This window comes from Mauremys reevesii, linkage group 5, assembly GCF_016161935.1.
Source record: "Mauremys reevesii isolate NIE-2019 linkage group 5, ASM1616193v1, whole genome shotgun sequence".
In the NCBI taxonomy this organism is placed as follows: Eukaryota; Metazoa; Chordata; order Testudines; family Geoemydidae; genus Mauremys; species Mauremys reevesii.
In genome coordinates this window covers 59,500,762-59,510,444 of record NC_052627.1, presented here as the reverse complement: position 1 = coordinate 59,510,444, position 9,683 = coordinate 59,500,762, and the positions used below count along the sequence as shown (strand labels likewise).

The following is a 9,683-nucleotide window of genomic DNA, read 5'->3' as shown; positions in this document are numbered from 1 at the left end:
GTAGATTTTTTTATCTTTAGGTTTTCTTTATCCCCTTGAAAAAAACAACACTTTTTAAAGGGGAATTGAGATGTGGTGAACGGGAATGCTTTGACATCCCTGGAGCCAGGAGCCTTCTTTGCAGCCTCAGAACCAGCAGCAGCAGTGCAAGGCCTGCATGCTGCCTAGCCAGTCTGATTCAACCCAAATCAGGAGGGGGTCCCCTATGAATGAGGGTAGTTCAGGCTTATTCCATCTTTGGCCACTCAGGTGCCAAAAAGGAACTAGTTGTGATGGTGGCTTTTGCATTAGACACACCTGTCCAGTAAGAACTGGACTGCAACCATGGAACCACCAAGTCAGTTCATGTGGCCTACCCAGCCGCTTTCAAATGGTAACAACTTCCTGTCATTGGCAGACAGAGCTCAATTTGAACTGGTGACCTTGTGGTGAAAGATGATATACCTCCAACTATTAGATCTGGACCAAAATTTTCAGGTGAACAACTTTGCCAGAAAATGCAGTCTCTGCTGACCCAAAACTATTTCTGAATTTGACCCAATTAGTTTAATCTGGGCAGAAGTTTTAGGGGACAGGTGGGAATGTGGGAGACCCAGGTCAGAATCCCCAATCTGGAGCAGGGACTTGACCTCAGATCTCCCCTCTCCCAGATGAGCATCCAAATCACCAGGCTACAGGCTAGTGGGGAAGAGAAGGGAAGAGAATTGGAGTTAGTCTCAAAAACTGTCTTGTTGAAGCTGTTCCACTTTGTATGAAACCAATTTTTCACCCAGCTCTACTTACCAGCCGGAGCTAGAGTCATCCAGTTCCCTAAATAAAACTTTTAGAATTGTCTTTTGCCAACAAGTATTTTGCCACAGTAAAACCAATCTTGGGTACTGAATAAAGGTATTCAGAATACAGAGCAATGGGTAAACTGCCACGTTATCCCAACTTAGTTGGCACTGCCTGTAACAGGGTACTCTACTCACCTCAGAGGTCCCTCCTTGTGGCTTATCTGGGGATTACCTCTCAGTCTGATGTTATGTCAGACCAAGAGGTCCCTCTTTCAGTTGTTCTCCCCCTTGGTTTCTCTATCCCTCTCTCTGGACTCAGACTACTCCCTCTTCATGACATGGCCCTCCAGCCAAGTCACTATAGATTTCCCCTTTCAGGGTCTCAAAGTCCCACTGGATAAACCATCTCAGGCAGTCTTCCAATCCACTTCCCCAACTGTGCTACTTTCCCAGGGCAACCAACTGCTCCAGGTGCCAGCCCAGGGACCATATATCCAGCAGCCACAGTCTGCTCCAGGTCCTAGACCCTTTCACTGGACTCCTTCAGACTTTTCTTTGCTATGTTCTGCTTTCGCCCCCACCTTGGGTACCACTGGAACTTCCTTTGCTTCCTGTGACTATTTCACCACCCTCCCCCTTGGATTCTTGCCAGAGTCTGTATTCCTAGGCAGGATCCCAGGGCTTACCTCCCCTCTCTTGCCAATTCCCTCTGCTCTAGGGAATGACTGCAGAGTTTCTTCCTGCAGATCCTTCTTGTTCTCTACTTCCTGGTTTTATTCAAGCTCAGCCTGCCCCTGCCCAGCTGGGCTTCTCCATCAGTTAGAGTTTATCAGCCCTGATTCTTCTCCAGATGCAGCCTGTCGGGTGGTAACTGACCCTTTTTTCCTGCTCAGGCCTAGTGAGGGGTAGACACCTCATGACACAGCTGAAAATAGTTAAATGCTAAAGAGAAGTCTGTTCAGCTTTCAATGTTTTCGGAGTCCCTTGTGAATACAGATATTTATATATAAATAGAACATTTGCTCATTTCTCATCTGTCTCTGTTATTGAGTAGACTTTCTAGTTCAATAACCAGATGTCCAGTTCCACATCTGTGCTAATAAATGATTGATGTCGCTAGTTGCTTCAGCCAATGTCTTGGCTGTGCACACACAATATGTAGTTTTGTAAACATTATACCCTATCTGTGCAAAGAATGAAGGCTTGTTGCTCTTGCTCTAGGTGGTGATCAACCTGATTAACCAACGGAGCTAACCTCCCAGCAATGAAACCACCACCACAGATGCTTTTCCCCACTAACGTATTCTTTGGCTTTGGGGAAAAATGCACTACACTGAAGAACCAAAAGGCCATGGTACTGATCCTGAGCTAGTGTAAATTGGCATAGCTTCATTGAAATATATGGAGCTGCACAAATTTACTCCAGCTGAGTATCTGGCCCCAGGAATTCAAGTCACCTCTTCTACTGATTGGTGTAAATAATTTTATACACGTCACAATTTTCATTTTGAGTGAAGCTTCCTACCCATACTGTAGAAGACTGGCAAGAATCCAGCTCCTCTGCCTTGATTTAGAGTTGTAATATCAAAGTGTCATATAAGACAGAGGCAGATGTGTATGGAAACAAACTAAGCACAGAGAAAGTCATCAGGAAAAAATGTAACATTCCAGGTAAAGAGGATATGGGCATATCAGAATTCTCTTGCTCCCAAAAATGGCTGAGGACAACCACCACTGGAATGAATTTCAAAACAGCAGACTGTTGGTAAGGGCAGATACATAATTTGTGTGCTCATTTCACTGGCACAAAGAACACACATACTTGTGCAGCACAAATGGACTCAGCAGAATCAGTTCTGTACTCATAAGTAGTTACAGCAGTGCCAACTGTGAGGCATTACTTATAGACTTTAAGGCCAGAAGGGACCATCATGATAATCTAATCTGTCTTCCTGCACATTGCAGGCCACAGAACCTCACCCACCCACTCATGTAATGGGCTCATAACTTCTGTCTGAATTACTAAGGTCCTCAAATTTTGATTTAAGGACTTCAAGTTACAGAGAATCCACCAATTATTCTAATTCAAACCAGCAAGTGACCCGTGCTCCATGCTGCAGGGGAAGGCAAGAAACCTCCAGGGTCTTTTCCAATCTGACTTGGGGTGAAATTCCTTCCTGACCACAGACATGGTGATCAGTTAGACCCTGAGCATGTGAGTGACACCCACCAGCCAGACACCTGGGAAAGAATTCTGTGTAGTAACTCAGAGCCCTCCCTGCCTAGCATCCCATCTCCGGTCACTGGAGAGATTTGCTAATAATAGACGTGGATGGGCCATATGCCATTGTAGGCAACCTCATTATACCACCCCCTCCATAAACTTACCAAGCTCAGTCTTGAAACAAGTTAGGTTTTTGGCCCTACTAGTACCTTTGGAAGGCTGTTCCGGAGCTTCACTCCTCTGATGGTTAGAAAGCTTCATCTAATTTCAGGCCTACACTTGTGGATAGCCAGTTTATATCCATTTGTTCTTGTGCCAACATTGGCTCGTCACTTAAATAACTCCTCTCCTTCCCTGATGTTTATCCCTCTGATGTATTTGTAGAGAACAAATTGATAAATTAAACAGTAATAAGTCACCAGGATGAGAAGGTAGTCACCCAAGAGTTCTGGAGGAACCCGAATATAAAATTGCAGAACTACTAACTGTGGTATGTAATCTAACACTGAAATCAAACTCTGTACCAGATGAATGGAGTATAGCTAATGTGAGGCCAATTATTTTTTTAAAAGGCTCTAGAGATAATCCTGGCAATTACAGGCCAGTAAGTCTGACTTTAATACCAGGCAAACTGGTTGAAATTTTAGTAAAGAACAGAATGATCAGACACATCATATTCATCTACATGTTGGGGAAGAGTCAACACAGCTTTTGTAGAGGGAAATCATGCCTCACCAATCTATGATAATTCTTTTTGGGAGGGTCAATTAACTTGTGGATGTAGTAGGAAGAGAGCCTGAGAAATAAGCTGTTGTAGTAGAGGCCTGGTATGAGGCCTGAGCTAAAGTAGTGGTCAAAGCTTTGCTGATATAAAGCAATGTTAGAAGGAGGCAAGCCCTGCTGTAAAACATGCCAGACTGTAGGCTCATAGACTCTGATAAGAACAGGGCTGATGTGCAGAAAACACACATTCCTAAGAAGTGCTAGGCACACAACATTCACGCAAGCACATTCCAGAAGGGCAGTACCAGAATACTCCGACACAAAGAATGGTACAAGCACGTTCCCCAAAGATAACAGGGGCATGGTGACCTGTAGTGAAACATGCTGTGCTGGCAAACCACACACGGGTTTATTACATTTACTCCTGGCTTAAGGTAAAGCAATGCTCAGGTTATTGATTAAGCATAGACTAGGCAATAGCGCACGTAGCCTCTCTAATAGCTCACGTAGTCTCTTCACCATTCATGATATATTGCACAAGGGGAGATGGCTGTGGGGGAACCAATCAATATGTTACAAGTAACTATGATCTCATGCTCTTTGATCTAATTACTAATAAAAACCCAGCTCAAGAGAGCTCGGGACGCCTGCTTAACAAACCTCTTGACTCTGATCCCAACATCTGGTGACCCGACGTGATTCACCGGATCCCGAGGACCCTGCTCATCCGACTGGAATAGTCTAGGTGCACCCGCTGGAAACAGCCACTCGTGAGTATGGGGAGCGATTTATCAGTGCCACAAAAGGCTCATGCTAAGGAATTATTTAAGCTCATTGAGGAGCGGTTGCCCAGCGTTACGCTGCGGCATGTAGAGGATTTTGTTAAGGAAATAGAATGTCAATGCCCTGGTATCCCGAAGAGGGGTCCTGCAGCAAGAAGATTGGCAAAAGATAGGAACACAGCTCTTTGAGAAACCGAGCAGCAGTACAGCACCTGCTCATGGCAGCGCTGTACTGAAGCAGTGGGAAAACTGGGGCCACAGGCGTCTCTCACTGCTGCCCCGCTTCGCGCTGACGACACCGGGTGCTACCACCAGCGCCTGCGGTGTCGGATACGGGCAGCGCCCTCGGATCCCCGTTGATAAAGGAACTGATCAGCCTTGTTTCCGGGAATCGTGGGGCTGCGTCGGCGGCGCGTGAGACGGGGAATTGAATTTGGAGGAAGAACATCAGTGGGAGGGGTTGCCGCTGCTAATGCCTATAGCGGCAGGAGTCGATGCACAGGGCGATGCCGTCAGACAGTGGACGGCGCTACCGTATACAGTACTGAGGGAAGTGAGAAAAGCTATCACGGAGACAGGCATTAGGTCTAATTTCGTGGCAGGCATCTTAGAAGGAATTGGAAATGGCTACATTATGGCTCCACAAGATTGGAAAGACTTATTTCGTATGGTGCTGACCCCCGCCCAGTATATGGTGTGGGACAGTGAGTTTAGGTTAGCTGCTGTGGGATACTCAACCCCAGCTGCCACGCCTGACCAGATTTATGGAGCAGGCCAATTTAGCACTATAGAGGGACAGTTGGAGTTAGACCCAGATGCATATATTCGTACTAAACTTAGTGTTATGAGAGCTTTCAGAAGGGTTCCCGTAAGTGGGAAACCGACTAGGTCTTTCACAGCCACCCGGCAGCAGCCTACAGAGCCGTATCCGCAGTTCATAGATAGGCTCAAGGAAGCAGTACAGCGGCAGGTTGATAACGAGGAGGCACAGACAGAGCTTTTACAGCGACTGGCCTATGAGCAAGCTAATGCTGATTGCAAGAAGGTACTGCAATCTATAATACATCGACTTTAGCGGACATGATTCAGGCTTGCGGATGTCGGTAGTCAAACCCATGCTATGGCTCTTTTGGCGGGGGCTATAAGACAAGGTAATAAACCAGCAGGAAATTGTTTTAATTGCAAAAAACCGGGACACTTTAAAAGCCAGTGTAGGGCACCCGGAGGGGGAGCACATAAAGGAAGGCCCCAGGAAGGGGTAGGCCCTCCAAAAATGTCCTAAATGCAACAAGGGGTATCATTGGGCAAATCAATGTCGATCAGGACTGGGGCAGGGAAACCAGTGATCGGGCCCCCCAAAAACAACGGGGCGGAAGAATTGACTAGAGCGCAACCGGCAGTGCTGGAATAGACTTGTATAATCAAGAAGAAAATCCTCATTCTTACCGGGAAGTTCTTTTAATGCCTACTCAACTAAAAGGGCCCCTTCCTGAAGGGACGGTGGGCATTATACTCCCTCGGTCATCAGCAAGTAAACAAGGAATTATGGTAGTTCCAGGAGTGATTGATGCTGATTATCAGGGAAAAATATATGTTCAGTATTGAGTCACCTGCCCTCCACTTGAAGACGAGGGGACTCCTTGGCACAAATGATACTGTTGCCATATGAGCTCCCTGGAGAAAAATCACAGGTAACACGCACAGGAGGCTTTGGATCAACCCGTACTGAAGGCGACAGCGACTCTTCCTTTCACCCACAGGTGGCGGCGTTGGTACACCGAATATCCCTGCACAAACCTCAACGTAAGTATAACCTCCAAGGTAAGTGGCTGACCGGTTTGTTGGACACAGGGGCGGATGTTTCTGTCATAGCTGAAAAGGATTGGGAACCTAAATGGCCCTCTGAGATAGGGTAGGAGGAAGCCAAGCATCTAAAAAGAGCTCTCAATGGTTACCGTAAAATCCAGGAACAAGGCCCCATAATAGCATATATTCAACCCTGCATATTGCCTTTACAGTTTAACATTTGGGGAAGAGATTTGTTAGAACAGATAGGGGCAAAACTGGTTTTGGAAGATGAGTAAGCCTCATGCTCTTCCGTTACAGTGGAAAACTGATAAACCAGTCTGGGTAGAACAATGGCCATTACCTAAAGACAAATTAGAAGCTTTGCAGCAATTAGTTGAGCAACAATTAAAAGATGGACACATTGAGCATACTACAAGATACTCCTGTTTTTGTAATTAAGAAAAAATCAGGAAAATGGAGGCTCCTTCACGATTTGAGGGAAATTAATAAAATACTAGAACGAATGGGCCCCCTGCAGTGTGGCCTCCCCAATCCAAATTTAATCCCTTATAACTACCAGGTAGCAATAATTGATTTAAAGGATTGTTTCTTTACAATACCGTTACAGGAAAAGGATAGAAAGTATTTTGCATTCACAGTGCCAGTCCTGAACAACGCCCAACCCACAACACGTTATCATTGGAAAGTGTTACCCCAGGGCATGTTAAATAGCCCTACCATGTGTCAGTATTTTGTAAATACTGCTCTTCAGCCTTTCAGAAATAAGTTCAAAAAGCTACTTGTATACCATTATATGGATGATATCTTAATAGCCCTACCCACCACATGGAAAAGTGAGTTAACTGATATCTTATGTCAATCGGGTCTGGTAGTAGAAAATACAGGAAGCCGAACCTTTTCAATATTTAGGTCATAAAATGCTTGCAGCATACTCCATGCCCATACTTCCAAAACTTACCTTGCCAAAACAATTAACATATGTAGTACTACAGCAAATTCTGGGATCCATAAATTGGATAAGACAGATTCCCACATCTATGCTAACTCCACTGTTTAATGCCCTAAAATTAGGAAAGCAACCGAGACATAATATCACTAACAAACGAACAACAGGAGGTAGTGCATAAGGTCAACGGCCATGGCAGAAAGATGGGTAGATAGAGCAGTACCTGATGTGCCCCGTCCTTAATCATTCTTGGGGACACTAAGCAATTCATGGGGCATTACTTCAACATACAAGTGAGAGAGAATTTATCCTCAGTGGATGTATTTACCACACACACACAAAAACACACTCGTCCCATTGTCTGGAATGTTTGCTCAATTAATCACTAAAGGACGAATCGAGCACTAAACTTGTTTGCCATGGATTTAGTAAACATTATTATCCCCATCCCCATCGCCACCTGGGAAGTTGCATGTATGCACTCGGAGGAGGTGCAAATAGCCCTAGCCAATTATGTTGGGTCCCATACTCCCAAGGATCCTCGTCTCCAAGTTGCTCAGCATATTCCACTGAAAGTATTTTACTTGGTATCTCCTACAAGAAGCTCTTACCATTTTCACCGATGGTGGCCCTCCAGAAAAATGACCAGTGGAAATCCCAGTTTACGCTCTCCTCAGCGTGCAGAGCTAGCTGCGTTAATTCTTGCCTTTACCACGTTTTCTGATCAACCGGTTAACCTCATAACAGACAGTTTGTATGCTGCAAATGTTAGTAATATTGCTTCTAGTTGTGTTACTGCATCTTTGGATAATAATTTGCTTGGTTTATTTCTTTCCCTACAACTGATATTACGGCACCGACATCTATTTTTATTGCACAGGTTAGAAGTCATCAGCCTTTCCCGAGAAATCTAGGCACTGCCTATGCTGATAACGCCTAAAGGCTTTCCCCTGCTCTCCTATGGAAAGTCACTCCGTACATCACCAAAATGCTAGGGCATTGGCCAAGCAATTTTCCATACCACTATCTGATGCACAAGCAGTTATTCAGCAGTGCCCTGAATGTACTGGAAACCTCACAGGCCCCGGCAAATGGACGTTCCCACCATTAGCTCCTGGTCCTATTTGCATGTAGTCATAGACACTTATTCTGGATATATATGGGCAACGCCACAAAAAGGAAAAGGCGAAACATGTCTGTAATCACCTCATTCGTTCCTTTGCAGTGATGGGAAAGCCATCAGCTTTAAAAACTGACAATGGCCCAGCCTATTGCTCTTCAGCGATGGCAGCATGGGAATCACGATACCTTTGGCATCCCATACAATTCCCAAGGACAAGCCATTGTAGAACGAGCTAATCGCACATTAAAAACTGCTCTCCAAAACAAAATTGTCCCGCAGCCTGACAGAAAAGGAAGAATGGCTGGCTCAAGTACTGTTTACACTCAATCATTTAAATCTATTACCTTTCAATTCTCAATTTTTCACCAGGGCACAACGGCATTATCAGACGAAGTTCTTCCTGCTCCAAAGGTAACCTATCGTCAGCTACCTGGCCCGGAGTGGAGCGAACCTGTGCCACTAATCACCTGGGGCGGCGTTTACAGCTGTATCAACACCAAGCGGCCCGCTCTGGGTACCTGCACGATGCGTTCGACCATACAAGGATGGCTGCCAGACCTATCCTGGCTAAAGCAAATGTTTGCATATGTTATTGTTATAGCTGCAGGATTAATACTTTGTTGCTGCATATTACAGTGTATTCCTTCACTTATTAGCCTATTTGTCCACGGCTGCCCTTGGCAACGACTTAATATAAAACAGAGCATTCATTATGCCTGCAAATTGCTTAAAAACAAAAGGAGATGTAGTGAAACATGCTGTGCTGGCAAACCACACACGTGTTTATTACATTTACTCCTGGCTTAAGGTAAAGCAATGCTCAGGTTATTGATTAAGCATAGACTAGGCAAAGCCTCTCTAATAGCTCACGTAGTCTCTTCACCATTCATGATATATTGCACAAGGGGAGATGGCTGTGGGGGAACCGATCAATATGTTACAAGTAACTATGATCTCATGCTCTTTGATCTAATTACTAATAAAAACCCAGCTCAAGAGAGCTCGGGACGCCTGCTTAACAAACCTCTTGACTCCGCGTCTCCTTGATCCCAACAGTGACCAATCTTAACGATAAGGTCAGGATGTCAGTCTGATGGATCGAGATGTTTTGATCGAACCAACAGGAGGTCGTTAGCCACATCAGAGGGGCAATACGTAAATTGTTTGTATTGATGTATAAAATGAAGCCTCAAAAGGAGTGGCTCTGTCTGGCCTAGGAGGGAACGGAAAGGCCTGGCATTCATTAAGCTGGTCCATTGTAATGGGCATACATGTGTTAGTGGTCCAGTAGAGTCTGCAG

General features: G+C 45.2%; 1 long non-coding RNA gene across 1 annotated transcript; it reads left to right on the top strand.

Moving 5' to 3' along the window:
- Positions 1-4,440: 4,440 nt before the first annotated feature.
- LOC120406583 lies at positions 4,441-8,774 on the top strand. Its single transcript, XR_005599372.1, has 3 exons — positions 4,441-4,493; positions 6,266-6,308; positions 8,753-8,774. It is a non-coding gene; the product is annotated as an uncharacterized LOC120406583 (long non-coding RNA).
- The last annotated feature ends 909 nt before the right edge of the window (positions 8,775-9,683 follow it).